At 46.6% G+C, this 17,152-nt stretch overlaps 1 long non-coding RNA gene across 1 annotated transcript in view; it reads left to right on the forward strand.

The window, feature by feature from the left end:
- The window catches only part of LOC144167352 (uncharacterized), a 59,401-nt gene extending 45,203 nt beyond the window's left edge, over positions 1 to 14,198 (forward strand). Inside the window, exons 4-5 of the long non-coding RNA XR_013321963.1 lie at positions 3,749 to 3,850; positions 13,929 to 14,198. This is a non-coding gene — a long non-coding RNA (uncharacterized LOC144167352). The remainder of the gene's footprint in view (positions 1 to 3,748; positions 3,851 to 13,928) is intronic.
- The last annotated feature ends 2,954 nt before the right edge of the window (positions 14,199 to 17,152 follow it).

Genomic DNA, 17,152 nt, shown 5'->3' on the forward strand with positions numbered 1-17,152 from the left:
GAAATCTCCAATACTGTGGAAATGCATGCGGTATGCGTTCTGCCATTTCCCGCAATTTTTTAAATATTTTTCTTAATGTTTTGTTTTTCAAAATTAAGCCAGACCAATTATCTTCACTTACGTTACAACGATTACATTTGGAGCTTTCGCGAGATTTGCATTACTGTGTAAATGCAGGGTGTTACAGGGCTCACCATTTTTCGTTATTATTGTATAGTTCTCTTTATTTAACTCTCAAAATTTTGTCCGACAAATTATCTTCGTTTGCATTATTATAACAATTACAGTGGAACTTTCCCAAAATCTGCAATATTGCGGAAATGCCATGCGGTATTACTCTGGCCATTCTCGGTAATTTTTCATACTTTCTTCTTGTTTTTAGTTTTTCAAAGTTTCGTCCTACCGATTTTCTCCATTTACATTATTCTAACGATTACATTTGTAACTTTCGCGAAATTTGCCTTACTGTGAAAATGCAGGGCGTTACACAGTTCGCCGTTTTTCGTGATTATTTTATATTTTTCCTATTTTTTAGCTCTTCACAATTTCGTTGCACCATTATCTCCACTTATGCTATGATACCGCTTTCAGGTTGAGCTTTCATGAAATCTGAATTATTATAGAAATTCATTGCAGTACACGTTTTGCCATTCTCCGAATGTTTGTTTTATTTTTTTACTTTTTGATTTTTTCGAAATCTCGCCCGAGTAAATATCTCTATTCACGGTGTTATAAAGATTACATATGGAACTTTCGCGAAATCTGCATTATTGTGGAAATGCGGCCCGTTACACGTTTCGTTATTTTAGGTATTTCTTTTTTTTTCTTTTTTTAGTTTTTCCAAATTTCTAACTACCAGTTCTTTCCATTTTCGCCATTATAGCGATTACAGGTAGAACTTCCGTGATATCGGCATTTTTCGGAAATTCAAAGTGTTACATGGCCCGGGCTGGGGGGGTAATCAGCAATGAATGCTACGCATTAAAAAAAGTACCAGGCAGTTCGTGACCAGACAGAAAGTTGCTCAAGCTGTAAAGGGGTATAATACATACCGCTCGGCCAAGTCAAATCCTTCAAGGTGTGAAACCAGGTTCACAATGCCGCTGGAGTCGCAAAATCTCATGGCGATTTCGACCCGTGCGGCGCTTAGGTGATGCGACGCACCTCTTCTCTACGAAGAAATCGTTGAGAGAAACACAACTGTGTGTGGTCGAATATGAACATAGCCTCGTTCTGTAATGTTCGGGGAGGACGCGCAAGAAGAAATACGCACTCTATTACGCCCGCACCGAGTATGCTGAAACGCAAGTGTTGTGTAAAGTCATTTTTATGGGATATAGTTATGTCCGCCACTCTACAAGTTTCGCGTGTACATTTACATAAAAGTGTTCGTTGCGACCAGGAGTGAAAAAGATATACAAAATAGGTTAGCAATCAATATGCTTGCTTCTACGAGTTATTTTTTAACGCCATTATAACCTTCTGTGTTGCGATTAATGTGGATTCCGTTGTAATTCCCACAGCCTTCGTTGGGTTAACATCAGACATTTTCGCGTTCAGCTGTTGGTCTATCTATATCATTGTAACTGGCGTCAGCTAAAATTCTTTTAGTTATCCTTCTAACCACAATCGACTCGCAATGATTTGAAGCCTCCGAATTATAATTGTTATGTACTCCTCCTGCAATTTCACGCGCAATCTTATAGAATAATTTGAGCCAGAGGCCGCAGATCTCATTGCCGGCTGCGGCAGCCGCGTTTTCGATGCAGGCGAAATGGAAAAAAACGCCCGTGTGTACGAGATTTCGCCGCACGTTAACGATCACCAGGAGGGTTAAATTAATCCGGAGCCCTCCACTATTTAGGCGCGCCTCATCGCCTGCGCTTCGTGGGCGCGTTAAACAATACGATCAATCAATCTAATGGAAGTACTTTCTCAATAGCGACAAGCGTACACCATTCATGTCGGCAAATAAAATTTTTTTTAATAAATTCATCCATGTTACCGTCCTTCCTCGATAAAATTTGAAATGTTAAAGCGGGAAAACCACTCCGCGTTGCCTACTGATGCCGGCGACGTCACAAATTGAACAGCACCATTGTTGATAAAGCGGGCGTATTACTCAGTCGAGGCTGCAGTCCGCTGGCGGATCTCTCTTAGGTCCTCGACTCTATTTATAGCCCGCAGCGCTGTGGGAGCACTATGTGTGGTGGGCACTTCAGGCTTCGATTTTAGGAATGAGGCTCAACGAAGATGCAACGAAATCGACAAGGAAGGTGCGTTGTTTTGCGCATAAGAATTCTGGGTTCGCGCTGTTTGTTTATTTGAAAGATTAGTTAATTGGAGTTGTTTTCCGGTCCCCGTGGACTTCGTACTAACGCAAGTCGACCGTTGTGGGTTACTCACCAAATGGGAGATGTTCTGTGAGTTATTATCCAGTAAAAATGAGTGTAGCGGGGAGAGAAGAGAAGGATTTGGCAAAAAACGGGTAAGCGATGAGGGAAGAAAGCAATTTGAATGGATGACTACAATGAGGAAATGGAAGGAGGAAACAGGAGCAGAGAGAAACTACGGGGGTGTTAAGCCTGATTAAACAACTGGAAAGCAAACGTAGGTCGGCTCAATGGGCCATGGAACGGCTATGGATAGGAATAACGCTTAGGGACAAAAAACAAGGTTCTTGTATAAGGGAACAAATTGGAGTAAATATCAGAGTTGAAGTGAAGAGAAAGAAATGGACTTGGGCTGGCCATGTAGTGAGACGAACCGAAAACAGGTTCACCACGAGGGTAACGGAGTAGATACCGAGAGATAAGACTAGAAGAAGGGGAAGGCCGTCAGCACCATGGAGGGGTGAACTAAGAAAATTAGGAGGCAAAGAATGCACTCGGGCAGCGCAGCACAAGAGCGGGTGAAGGTCAGTGGGTGAAGCTTTCATCCTACAGTGGACCTTAGTAGGCTGTGATTGTTGTTGATGCTGTTCATCTTGTTGTAGATGGTCATGATGGATAAGAGAAAGGCGGAAATATCGGAAAGTGCGGGAAGTCACGATCGGGAGGAGGCGAATAAGGAATAGGGCACGAGAAACACAGGAAACAAGAGAGAAGGGATAATAAACGAATATATGGGGGAAAATGATACCTGATACAAGGAGGAGACTGTCAAATGTAGTTGTGGGGTGTCAGTGAGCAAATAAACTCACGAAGGGAAGTTTGGGGTGGGGGGAGGCGAAAGAAATAAGGGAATAAGAAATAAGAAATAAGAAATAAAGAAATAAGATAATAGGCGGCGGTAAAATAAACCTTAGATTAGAAATATGATCAGGATGATGTTGCTTGTTGTATTTAGGATCTGCTGCTTCCGTAGGCAGATGTCTACGTCCACGAGTTCTTGCGCAACCCGACCCTAAAATCTGACGGTTATCGTTACGCTTACTTGCCTTCTTAGGTGTTCAAAACAGCAGCGGGCTATGTAAGGTAATCACAATTATCGACCACCCACAGTTTTTCTAGGTTCAAACGTCGCTGAAAATAAATACACCTTGCCTAGTAAGATGCACAAAGAACAAACTCCTAAAATAGAAAAAAACGTGGCAAAGGTTTATTATGGATGTAATACACCTAGTAATTGCCGCAGCCTTTGTCATAGTAGAAAGTAGTCGATATTGCTTTATTTTCTGTGCTACCAATGTTCGACTTACTAAGACGGACATGTCGTTTTAAAAATAAGAAATTTTCTAATTTTTCAGCTTTTAACGATTACGCACTGCTACCACCACACTGGCTCCACCTCTACACGGAAAAGAATTGTACAGTTGTGCAACTTTTTTCAGAAAGAAGAAATAGAAAAAGTAAGTTCGCAGCGCATGCGCACCTCAGTTAATCAAAAGGTGTATTGTGGTATAAATAATTTCCAGTCATACTTGAACAGTAAGAAGGCCCAGATCAGCAGCACAACTATGCGGAAATAAAATCCTAGCATTTTAGGATTGAGCGCACGATGACCACCTCATGGTTCCTTAATTTCGACTGAGTGTAATGGATTAGGATATACAGGATCCCAAACAGGCAGCGTATTCTAATTTAGGGCGAATAACTATTTTGTAAAGAGTGAGTTTCAAGAAAGAAGCAGGTGTGGCAAAGTTGCGACGTAGGCACCGAACCATTCTGTTTGCTTTAGCGATTATCTGTTCAATGTGCATTCCACAATTTAATTTGCTGGTTATATTCAAGTTGGGATATTTAGAGCTAATAACGGTATTCAGTGCAAGTTTGTTCAGATTTATAGGTGTGGGTGGATTAGTTGTACTAGACACTCTTATATCTTAAAGGGACACTGAAGTGATTTGTAAACATTGTGGGATTCCTGGCGCACATTGTAGTCCGGAGTTCACATGCCATGTTTGGACTACTCCGAGTGCGTTTACGCGAATTTTTAAAGTAGACAAATCAATTCGAAGATCCTGTGCTCCTCTCTGCATCTTCGCCCGTATTCTGTGGCGTTTTCGTGTGACCTCAGGAGGAGATGACTTGGCTTGACTGCGCTACTGAACGGCTTGCCGACCCTGCGACAGAGGGTGCGTTCCAATGTCTCTTAAGCGGATTCGTTGCCGTCTTCGCGGACAGCCCGCCATGTTAAGCACCGTTCCAATTCGAACGAAGCATTCAACGAAGACTGCTTCGAGGAGACGGCATCAAAGTCAGCAACGATACAGGCTACCTTTCTGCCTAAACTAATAAGTTACACCAGCGCCACCTTTTTGCGTATTAATATTAAAACGAAAGCACTTGTTCTTTCATTGAAATATTTAGTATAATTTACTAGTGGTGAAGATTACTTTTTTTAATTTTTTAAACCACGTATTGTTTGTAATAACAACGGCAATATTAGTTACGAGACCTGCGGCTTGCATTTTTCAACATGTCTGCTACGTGGCTGTCGTCTGCGCTGGTGTTGCGTTTGGGACCGCGGCGCCGTTCCAATTTTATCCCTTTAGACGTCTAGTTAGACTCCTTCGTAGGCTGTCTACCAAGCTCTCCGCGAATTGGAATGCAGTCAGAGCCAGTCGGCTCAGCGTTTATGGTACAGCACTTAGTCCACCGGCCGCCGACGGGTTGAAACTAAGACACGACTAGGTTTACTTTGATTGAAGTTACTTGACTCTGATTCTGCTTACTTCGCATTGATTCGTGTCCATCTGCTTTGTCTTCGTAATTCACTTCGGTCCATGGGAATTTAGTTGGGTTCATGTTAATTTATTTTATCTAACTTAATTGACTACTTTATTCACTATAAGTTGCGTTGAATACTCACAATTAATTTCGCTTATATTCTTTTCTGATGCGCCTGGTTTAACCTTAGCACACCTTGACATCTGCCAGTTAAGTTTGATTAACCTTTATTAACTTGAAGTTACCTTGATATACTCTGAAATTCACCTAATTGTATCCGTTTTAACTGGCACTAATTCTTTTTATTTCCCGGGTCTACCTAATTCCCTTTTTTTCTGGTCATTTAACTTTTATGTCTCTTAATTCAATAGCATTATTCTTAATTCGCTTTTTCATACTCCTTAATTCTTAGTGTCATTAAATCGTTCTAAATCTTTCTCTGGTTCGCTCTAACTTCCTCTAATTCGCTGGAGGCATCCAGGGGCTTTCTTATACGACACCTGATGACTGGCAGTTTTCGTTCAAGTGCTGTGAAGGTCGACGGAATAATTAGACACATAAACTTCCTCTTTATCTAAGTTACATTGATAACATTGATCCATTTTATCATATATAAAAGTAATTAATATAACAATGTTGTGCTCCGGCAGCTCTTTTCCCTCTATGCGAGATACGCAACATCATCCCACACGACCCTCCGCTCACTGTCCGTTCATTGCGCCCATTGACATTAAAGCATGACCACTGGAATGATAAAAAATTACGCCCATCTCCCCGCGAGGGAACCCTGATGTGATGCGACGTATCGGGGGGTTCGATTGGCGTTTCCATTGGGTTGATTCTCTTAATCGCGTGAAACGTGTTGTGAACGCGTATGATGCATTTCCATCACATGCGGATGTCCTTATACGAACACCCGCATGTATTCGTATGAGCGTTTGGACTGACGCTGTTATTGGATTGCGTCAGTCCACTCGCTGAAGGGACTGTTGCTTCCATCACGTCTTCATCGGAAAATCTTCTTCTTCAAGTCAAGCACGGAGGTATCGTCAAGAAAAGTCAAGTCAAGGGCGAGAGCGAGCGATTGACTGATCCGGCGCCGTTCGCTCCCCCGCTCATATTCCCGCTTTTGAAAGGAGAGGAGCCGGGGGGAGAGTCGCGCGCATGCGCACGCTTGCGCGCCGGAGGAGACGCGAACGTAGGTGAAGCGCGCGCACAGCAGGGGCCCTATTCTCGACTGCACAAATTTCCGGCAATTCAGGCAATTTTCCGGAAGTCTTTTCTGATTGGCTTTCAATTTTGGTCACGTGCTTCCGGTTGACAAAGCGGTTGTGTGTGCTGTCGTCATTTTGACGTTTCATGTCGTCTGCGGACACCAGTTCTAAAGTTTGCCTTATTTCTCGTTACTAAAGGCGCATAATTCTTGGCCGGCAATGAAAAACCAGACTAAATGCAGCGGACATGACAACGTAAGCCTGCCTTTGCTATTCAACAACAATACTGCTGTAATACACACCCCCTCTGTGATTGGCTGAGAAGGCGTGACGTAATTTAAACAGTTGGCGGGAACGATTACGTCATGCATTGGCAACTTCAGCCTGCGTAAAAGTGACGTAACGCTACGTAACAGCTTGAAAATGGCGGCTGTTTTTGTCGCAAAATACAAGCAAAATAGGGCACAATATTGCCCCGGCTTACGGCGCCGCGAAATGTGCGGCAATTTGCAGCAGGCGCAGTTTCGCATGCGCGCTGTTTAAAGCGTGTTTCCTACCGGAACAAATTATAGTTTCAACTGCTTCCAAGTCAGCGATCAAGGAACATACAAATAACATGCAGTATTTTGCTTCTATGTTTGGCAATGAAATAAAAATTATTTGTTTGGCGTAACCGCAACATAAGAGGGCAGTACAAGCCTCTGCATGACAAAGAGAACCCAATGCATGGCATTTGTCCATACTTGTCCTAGTAAGCTGTTGGGTCACATGATCGAACTCAAGAGAAAAATAACAATTAAAAGTGACTATTTAGTTCATTACAGCGCTGATTGCAGTCGAGCTTGACGAATGAGTGAATCGGCGACATCGGTGCGCTCCGCGGTTATCAGGCGTAGCGCTTCGTTGCTCTTATGTGTCATAGAAGCGATGGTCGCGGCCGTCTTTTTCTGTGATCACGCCATAAACTTGTAACATAGTAGCAGACGATGGCGTGGCGGTGGTGGCGGCAGGGAAGGTGATAACGCAACAAAGCTTGCATTGAAGCAGAGAGCCCAGCTATGTTAATAAAAGCGATTGAAAGAAATAAATAGATACGATAAAAAAATTGTGTGATGTTCTTTAGCTCGACATCCGCCTTTCGCTCGCTTTTGGATCAACGTTACTCGATCGCCTTGTGGTGTTGGCGTCAAATTTGACCTCCAGAAATGTGTTTTTCTTGTCAGCCTCCGCTACCGTCTTAATTTTTATAGTACATGCCAAGTGTTTTTATATCTTTCTTGCACAATATTTGATGCCTTGGTAGCGATCTTTATGAGTGACTCGTCAAATTACACTGCATGTCGTCATAGCTATAGGTGCAGCACGTCACTGATAGCTTGCGTCGTGCTTACGCAAAAAAACATGGGCGAAATGCCGGCAATTTGTGCAGTCGAGAATAGGGCCCCAGCTGTTATGATAATGAGACGGAGCGAGAGCGCTGCGCACAGCTGTCGGAGAGAAGAACGGAGGAGAGTTGCACATGTGCAGTGAGCATGCGGACGCCGCGACAACGGAGGGACATACCCGAAAGCAAGACGTGCGTCCCATCTAAAAGCCGCTCTATGAAATCCAACCGTCGCCGCCATCGACCAACTACCAAATCGGCGCATAAATTCGCAGCCCACAACGCGCCGTTACACGCAGCAGTTTGGCAGAACCAAGACGTGGCACTTTCTTCCGAGCGCAGACGCACGACAGGAACAGTGACGCAGCAGCAACGCGCGCCGAGTGGCGCCCGCTCTGCGCGCGCCTCACAAGCGGCGCCGCCGACAGCGCTTCCGGCGGCCAAAGCATCCTCTGAAACAGCGGCAGCCAAAACCGCCGACAAAGACAACCTGATCATGTCAGGGTGGCCGCGCACGCGCACATGCAAGCTATCTCGAACCCGATGTCGCATCGGTGCCACCGATAGGCGTCGCCGGTGCAGCCCGCAGCACGCCGCTCGAGTGTTATAGAGAAGGCTGTTGCGGTATGTACAACGTTGTTCACCTGAGTGAAAGGAATTGCGGAGACCAAGTAACATTTGCAGTAAAGGGCAAGATATTGTTACGTGCGGTCGGACCTTGTGAGGCGAACGATGGCATGGGGTCTATTTGAATTTTGTACATAGCGGCCATGACAGATGATCATGATTATGGTGACGATGATGCCCTCAAAGTTTTAGGCCCGTACCCACCAGGGGGGACTGGCCAGGCCATGACAGAGCTCCACCAATGTGGGCGCCGGGAACTTCGTCGTAGTCGTCATGATTCTTAGATCAAGGCGCTCTGACGGATTGCCCACTTGAGTCCGTAACATCCCCCCCGAATCGTTGCACCTTTACGATTGAGATGCGGATGAGCAATGCGGTGAAACATTCCTTGATGGTGCCTAGCGCCGAAAGAGCGATGTCTTGAAGGTAGAGACGAACGCGTCTAAGGAACTCGAACCAGACGGCTGGAGACGCGGCATCTTCTGTTGGTCTAGTCTCGACTTCTAACGACTGGTCTTGATCGGCTGCTCACGTGCTGGGGACACGGGGCGAGGAACAGTGTCGGAAGCTGGTCGTAATGGGTTGAGGCTGCCCGACACGGCCCATGTTCTCTCGACGATTTCGCCCAGGCCGAGATGATGCGCTACGGAGGCCAGGATGGGGATGAACCCAAGCACTCCACACAATTTTGTTAGGAAAATTTGCTCAAGTAATGGTTATATCGTTCAGGAGCGCAAACGGCGATCAAATATCCTTCAGAATGTTAAAGGTGAATGATCTGAGTTCTTCCCAACCGGCAGCTCAGGGGCGCCCTTCCCTATTGCTTTAATAGTCATGTAGAGCCGACACGAAACGCGCGGATTCGTCTATTGTGCGCTAACCTTGCTTGACGGAGACCAACGGAGTGTCTACTTAACAAAGTTAGTTTGATAAAGGCGTCACAAGTTATATGTTTTTATTTTTTACTAGTTTAGCTCTTTTTCTTTCTGGCCGCTTTCTAACCTCATGAAAGACTCTCATTTGGCATAGGGCAGAATTGCATTCTAAGTACGCAAGTTTGAAATGAAGGCGACGGCTGGTGCTCCCTATGAGGTCCCATTTTGTTGAAGAACCAAAGGTTTGCTTCCGGCGGTGGCGTTCTTCCCAATATTGTGGTCGTTCCAAATGGGCTGGTTGTGCTGGACCGTGGTTGTCATCAAAGCTACCTGCCTTCTTGTGAAGTGGTGGTCGTCTTCATGTAAAAAACAGCTGTGCACTCTACGACTCCAACAACACCGAAGGAAATATTGGAGCACCAACGTTACTGGCCGAGATCTCTTTCAGGAAGCGTCAATCGGAACTGCACCGGTTCAGTCGCTGCAAAGGCCCTCTAGCTAGGCCAGATGTTGCAGGTTTGCCACGATTGTGTGGTACGAATTGCATCGTTTTCGTATTCCGTTCGCGGAAACGCCCAACTCTGCTGGTAGTGTATAGTTCGCCTAAAAAGTCTATCAAAGTTCATACTTAAAACTGCCCATTCAGATGGGACCTGGAAAAGAAGACGCAGGATGGGCGCAGACTCACTAGTTTAATCGAGGCCTTTAACCAATCGAGGAATTATTCATGGCCTTTTTCATTCGAAAGCATGGTGAACAGTGTGTAAGTGAACTATCGATATCTTTATGTGGCAATGAATATGAATCTCTAATCCGTTATATCATGTGATGAAGGTGGTGACATATGTGCGCATGTGCTGGTGTGCTTGCGCTGCTGAGCACGAGGTCGCGGGTTCGATTCCCGGCCGCGGCGGCCGCTTTTCTGATGGAGGCGAAAAGCAAAAACGCCCTTGTGTACGAGATTTCGGCGCACGTTAAAGATCCCCAGGCGGTCAAAATTAATCCGTAGCCCTCCACTACGGCGCGCCTCATCGCCTGCGTTGCGTCGGCGCGTTAAACCCTACAATCAATCAATCAATCAAACAATGTGCTGGTGTGGGTATATTAGCATGATCAATTTTTTCAATAAACTATTTGTGAGTCTGCGCCCGTCCTGTGTCTTATTTTTCTTGTCCCGTCTGAATGCGCAGTTTTAAGTATGAATATTAACCAACTAGCCCAACTGAGATCTATCTTTGCTTTGCTGAGATCTGTCAAAGTTCGAGTGGATAAACTGCCTCTTCCCTGAAAGCCCTAGTTGTGTAAAGGTTAACATCATTAGCTGTAATGGGAGCTGCCTTCGTGGTGGTGTGCCTTACAAGAAGCCTTTCTACATGTCTGATAACCTGTTCATCCTGGCGACGACCTATCTGCTGTCCACTTCGTTCTCCAAATAATTTGTGTCTTCTTGGGCCCTACGCTGGTTCGTACTGCCTGATGCCAATCACTCAACATGCTGATTACGTCCTATATAATGTATCTTCAACTCAGCGATTTCAATTTGTGTCGAAATCCGCTACATCTTTTCAAACCACAATTATAAAACTCCGTGTTTTGAATGAAACCTTCAGTGGGCATAATAGATACTTTCTTCGCAGTATGGCTCAAAAGCATAATTTTTGCGCTATTCACGTATGTCTACGCTCCTCCCTCTTTTCAAGGTACTCGAGCCATAGTTTTTTTCTCCCATGCTCACATTTTCTGGTCGTGATTGCTTGCGAGGGCTATGTCGTGAATTCTTTCCTCCTCTGTTCTGGAGATATGGAAACAAATCCCCACCTTACACTTCGATCCCGTAGTAGGAAAACGAATCCAGACTTCAATGGCAAGCCACTCTAAAGACTACAAATCATTAAGACACCCACTATGGAGCGTAGCACATATATTAACTTAATTAAATCAAATCAAGTTAACATGCAAACTAAAATTATGCACATATTTGCTCGACTTAAATGTCTCGAATTCGCGAACAATAACTAACTTAAAACATAAGGCATCAAGCCTCCCGCTTGAAAAACGGATACTTTTGATGCGACCCAAAGCAGGAGGCGTGCCGAGTTTTAAGGGTCGAGTTTTGCACTACAATTAAAACGCCGTGCTGCTAGGCAACACCGAGGAACGTAGAAATCAGAAATTAGTCGAAGTGGTTATGAGAGCCTTGCTCGGTACTGTATCAAGCACGCACCTCACTGAAAAGGTGCTCACAGTATACAGCATGGAGGGATGAGAAGCTCAGGGAGAGACTGGGGTGTTGCCTTGCGGATTGCAGAGTTCCGGAGGAAATCACGTGGCTTTTTCCGCACTTTTCGGGTCACGCTCATCGGGTTTCCTAGCAACAGCGCCGAGGGCTTGCCCACCGATGCCCTACGTCACTTCGCGACGCAGCCGGCAGCCAATGATGAAAAAGAAGAGACGAAGCAGACGACAGTGGACTGAGCGATGGAGGAGAAGGTAGCGCGTGCGCGCAAAACACAAGCAAAAAAAGTCGACCTCCAAAAATGGATTTTGCTGCTCAAATAGAGGTAGCGTCAGGGCCTCTCCTTAGCTTTTCTTTCCTCCTTGCTATAGAGAAATATGCTGCCATGTAGCTTCTAACCGTACGTGCCACGTGACCACTGCATCATGGTATCTACCGGCGCGCCGCTCACAAATGGAGTCGGAGTTTCTATTGGTGAACAACGAACGATCCGATCCTTCGTGGAGGAGGCGACTTGATTTCTGAGACTTGTGTGGCAAAGAGCCTCCCGATATCCTGAGTTTTTGCGTTTGTTGATTTTCATGGCGCTAAACGTGAACACCCGCCACGCTCACCATCGGCTCACCGCAGGAGCGGCGAAGGATCCTCACCAGCGCGTTGTGGGGTTACGGCTGTCCCAAAATAGCCTTGGAACAGCCATGAAGGGCGCAAGCAAGTGCAGCGGCAGCTTCTTACCGATCGTCTAAATGCAAGAGATGGCGCAAACAAAGCTGCACGTACAGGGAAGGAGCTCATAATGTAACGGCAAATTTCGCTATAACCGCTCATGCGGGCCGCTTACCAAATCCGCAATGTGCCGCAATATTAATGGTAACCCATTACTGCCGAGCAGCCGGTTACATTGAGCGCAAGACTCTATGCCCACTGCCTCGCTCGTCACGTGGCGTTGTGTACCCTAGGCGAAATTATTAGACATACCATATCCACACTCACGGCCGAGTCCAAAGCAAAGCTTTTCTACTGCCGTCCACCGGCTTCGACGTGGATGCACAAGTATTGCATTTGCACGAACTGCGATTCACCCCTTGCAGCACATCACGTTACTCGTCGGGCGCGCTTCCAGCGCTGCGCACAAGGCACCGTTTTCAAGCGGTGCCGGCGGGACCGGCCACTAAGTTGATAGGCAGCCGACCACCCCCGACGCCTCTCTGTTCCTCAACTGCTGGCCCAGACATGTGCCGCTGGGTAGTTTCGGGCTACGTGACTCGTCTTGCACCTGGCGAAGAGGAACTCCGCGTTCACCATAAGTGAAAGCTAGGCCGAGCCTCCTTGTGTGAGCGTTGCACGGGACTGAACGGCTTTGAGCGGTGGTCGGCAAGTAGCGTCTGACCACCCCGCGGGTGCCCAACGATGCCTGTCACCCCAAGCGTAATCACAGTCATGGCTAGCCAATCACCTAGGCACAGCCGTCATACCTGGCTTAACCACGAGTTTATACCTAAGTGTCTGGAAGCAGTGATATCCGCCCGATGGTCACATTATCCGTGGGAGCGAAGGAGCTGGACGAGGGTAGGACGTCATATTCCCGTTTGTATTTCTCCTCCGGAAACCTCCCTCGTGTAAACGCCGCAACATCTGGGAGTGTTTGACAATCTAGCCCGGCTAGCACTTCCACAAGCGCCATCGCCTTGTTCACACGGAATGCTCTCGCAGCGTTCTTGAGGAACTGCTAATACAGCGGGGCTGTTCAGTCTAAGTTTTGTAGTGGTAAAGAAAAGTATGTTCGGGCTAATCACCAGGTTCGGAGCCAAAAATAAGACTTTTTTTTTGCTAGGACCAGCGATTTGTTTACAGCAGCATGTTCAGTGGGGTCAATTGTAATCTTTTATTTAGAATATAATCATGGCTTGATATAGTTTTAGTCGGATTGACTTACCATCCGGTTTAATTATTTATGTGGTTGTTCTAGTAAGCAGCAAGAATGAGTAGCTTATGAGGTGCTTCTTGGAAGTATTTTGTATACATATCCTGCACAGTGGTGCAACAACCACAAATATTCTGAGGTTAAACTAGAAGGACCTCTCAGTTGTGTTCAATTTGGACATCAATGCTTTGATATTCACAAGTAAAAATTGCTTGGGTGTCCCCGCAGTTTTCGGCAATTCTATTACTCAGAAAAGTCGGGCTTTTTCGTCACTCTTACCCTTCCTGTTTTTATGTAAGCTGGGTTCCATTAGCGTTCATTACTGTTTTTTTTTTCTGCAGCGACAAAGTGACAGTGTGCACATAATGCCCATCAGCCTAATACACGATGGTTTTGAAAGCGGTATTTTACTTCTGGAAACTCACGGTTGCTTCAACTCTTCTTTGGCCTTCTGAGAAACCTGAATTTCGTTTTTTTCTTCATTTTTTTTCATGCAGGTTCATCAAAACAAAGCTCAGATTCGTCAAAATTACTGGAAATAACTGAGAAGAGTCATTGTGAACTATGGAAGGTTGTACAGTTGCCTGAAATAATAACGAAATTTGATAACGAAACTAAGGAAATCAACATTACTTATATGCCAGAAATTGGTTCGTGCTGTGAAGAAGTCTTTAGAAAACGGTGCTTCAAGAACCTTCATACAGTTCAGGACAATCAGTGCTTGTATGCGCAAAATATGACAGTGTTGCTAGGTCCTTAAATACCGCACCAGGAATAAGAATAAAGCTTTTTTGTATATCTATAATTTAACTGAGCAATTTTTATTCTACAGCTCGGTTTTGCATACACCTAAAATCAGAAGAAGCAGTGAGAAAACATCCACGCATTCCTCTTGCTCCAGCGCAAGGAATGGGATTTTTTAGCATTAGAGATGCTATAAATTTATATCGGAGGGTTCGTGCCAATCTCGCAATCATTTCAAAAAATTCGCCATCGCAGCTTGTCCCGACCGTTCAAAAAGGACCAATATTCTAAATCCTAATCATTGTGCAAATACCTCTAAGGCGACCTACCACTTTTTTACTGCCCAATAATTGAACACTTCGAGGTATAAACGCCTGGCGAAGACAGGTGGCCGCCTTGAGGTGGCCCTCCTGTTCAACCTTATGGAGTCGCTGGAAAAAGAGCTCAGCGTTAGAGCGGAGGAAATGCTGACAAAACTGTGAAAATGTCTCTGAACGAGTCACCGCTAGTCCGGATGAGATAGTAGCCGAATCTTCGCGTTTTTTTCATCGAACACTTTGGAGTTTTGTGTCAAAAATGCGTACAATTTTTCAAGGAGTTTACGTAATTTACGTAAAATGTTTTATCAGAAACTTAGCCATAACAGCGTCTATTTCTAGGGGCAGCTAATTATTCGTGTCGGTTATCTAAAGGGGCGTACTAGCTGCTTTTGAATGCCCACATAGTTTTTATGAACCCGTTTATGTATTTATTAGTTTGGTCACTTCAACTTTATCTGCCATTTTCTCGGCACCTTAATCATCCTTAAATAACCGGTATAACCCAAAGGCAAAACTACGTTTGCAAGCAAAATGTATTGCACTGTAAGGAAAATACGTTCCCATCAGAGCTTAACAAAGATGGGTGGAAGGCATCTCCAAATAAGCAACGTCTTATGTTGGGGCAAAGAATAAAGGGGGAGTAAAGATGGTTGTGGTTCTTTTCCCCAAGTCCGGTGTCGATCAGGAACCCAATCGCCCGGGCTCCGGTTGATTTGACAGGAAGCTGGCAGGGCGATGGTGTTGAAGGTCTTAGAGATGGCGGTCGAATTGACGAACTCGAGGCATTGTAAGGCCGAACTTGGCCATGAGAAATCGTTGTTGTCTGAGCGCCGATCTGGGCAGTACCCGGCGGGGCAAGGAGTCTCGACCGTTGAAGCTAGGTTGGGATTTGTGAGCCCCCTAGGTTAGAGGTTACGATCGCATCGGAGGTTTAGGGTAGAGCGCCGTACCGGGCAACTAGACGGATGTTGCAGCGAGACAGATTCTTGGCCGTCGTTTCTCGAGCGATTAATGTACGCTCCGAGGATAGGAGAGTTAGATGAAGTTGAGGAGCTCGAGTGATTTGTGTGCACTCGGAGCTAGCGTCTAGCTGAAGTTTGAAGTTTTTCTTTTACTACTCATGTACCCAGTTTTCTACTGTAAATAGCTGTATACAAACTCTTCGTTTCACTTAATCAACCCCAACGCCTCGAGTTCGTCAATTCTACCCCCGTTTCCAAGAACTTCAACACCATCGCCCCGCCAGCCTCCTGCCAAATCAACCGGAGCCCGGGCGATTGGGTTCCTGATCGACACCGGACTTCGGGGGAAACGAACTACAGGACCATCTTTACTGGCGCAGCCGACAGGATTTCGCAGAAGAAATAACCAGGCCACAGCCAGGGGCAGCAAGCAGACGCAAGCCCGCCTTCATCGGCGGCAGCCGAGCTCCGCGCGGAGTGAAGCCGCAGAGCCAAGTTAGCGCACGGGGCCAACGACGCGGCAGCCGACCACAGAAGGTGCGGGTGAGTAGGATTTCTTGCGCTTCGTTCTAGCGGTGTAGGCTGAGTCTGAGGTTGCTTGGTAGTCACGCGGAGCATGCTGGCGAACATGGCGGAAGGAGACGGAAATGGTCAGACACATTAGGCGCCACCTCAAGGAGGAACGGCGGCAGGAGGGGTGGTCCAAGCGGAGTCTGAGGATAATTGTTAGACGAATGGAGTTGGAGTTTCAAGAGCGAAAGGAGGAAATTGCGCGCGAAGCGGAGGAAAGAGGGCGAGAGGCGGCGGAGCTAGAGAGAAAAGAAGCACGCGAAGCGGAGGAAAGAGCGCGCGAAGCGGCAGAGCGAGAGAGAAGAGAGGCGCGAGAATCAAAAGAACGCATACAAAAACTTCGGCTCGAATCTGAAGAGCGGTTGCAAAGGTATGAGTTGGAGCTGGAGCGGAGAAGGCAGACGCCCTTGCGCTCGGACATCCGCGAGCAGAAACAATGGGGTACAGACCCCCTGAGCTTTATAGCGACAGCGAAGTTGAATGGTTCCGGCCAGTGTTTGGAGGTTGAACATTGCGATGACAGAGGAAGCAGCCGTGACTCCCTACACGGGGCCAGCATTTCCGCCGGTGTCGAACGCGTGGAGATGGACATTGGGATGAGGAGTGACGAGGTGAGCGCGACTGCTGATACCGTAGAGCGGTGTAATGAGGCGAAGCTTGATCATGACGAGCAGCCTCGCAGGCAAAGTTCGGCGATGGAGCTGCAGCGCATGAGGCAGAACCCGTCGAGCGGGTCCAGTCATACACTGACAGCAAAGTTGAATGGGGGCAGCCCGTTTTTCAATTTGAAGTCGCCCGAGGATGAGATAAGCGGCCGTGGCTGCGCACGGGAAGCGAGCGGCTCAGCCGGGAACAGCTGCATGGAAAGGGAAGCGAACACGCGGAGCATCCGAGCGAGCGCGTCCGGTATGGGAGCAGAGTCAAGGGTTAGCCCCATTGTCGCGGGTGTAGGGCCGCCAGCTGCTTTTGCACCAGACACTGCGCTAATGCATGCTGAACTTGCTGTCACGGGCAGTACCCAAATTCTAATGGGAGGACCGGAGGAGATTGGCGTCGCATAGAAACGTCCAGGGGCCCGCCGCGTTCCATATTCCGCTCAAACGTCGCACGAGAAAGGGAACTCCG

This window comes from Haemaphysalis longicornis, unplaced genomic scaffold (genome assembly GCF_048455015.1).
Source record: "Haemaphysalis longicornis isolate Haplotype H1 unplaced genomic scaffold, Haemaphysalis longicornis Haplotype H1 scaffold_2, whole genome shotgun sequence".
Classification (NCBI taxonomy): Eukaryota; Metazoa; Arthropoda; class Arachnida; order Ixodida; family Ixodidae; genus Haemaphysalis; species Haemaphysalis longicornis.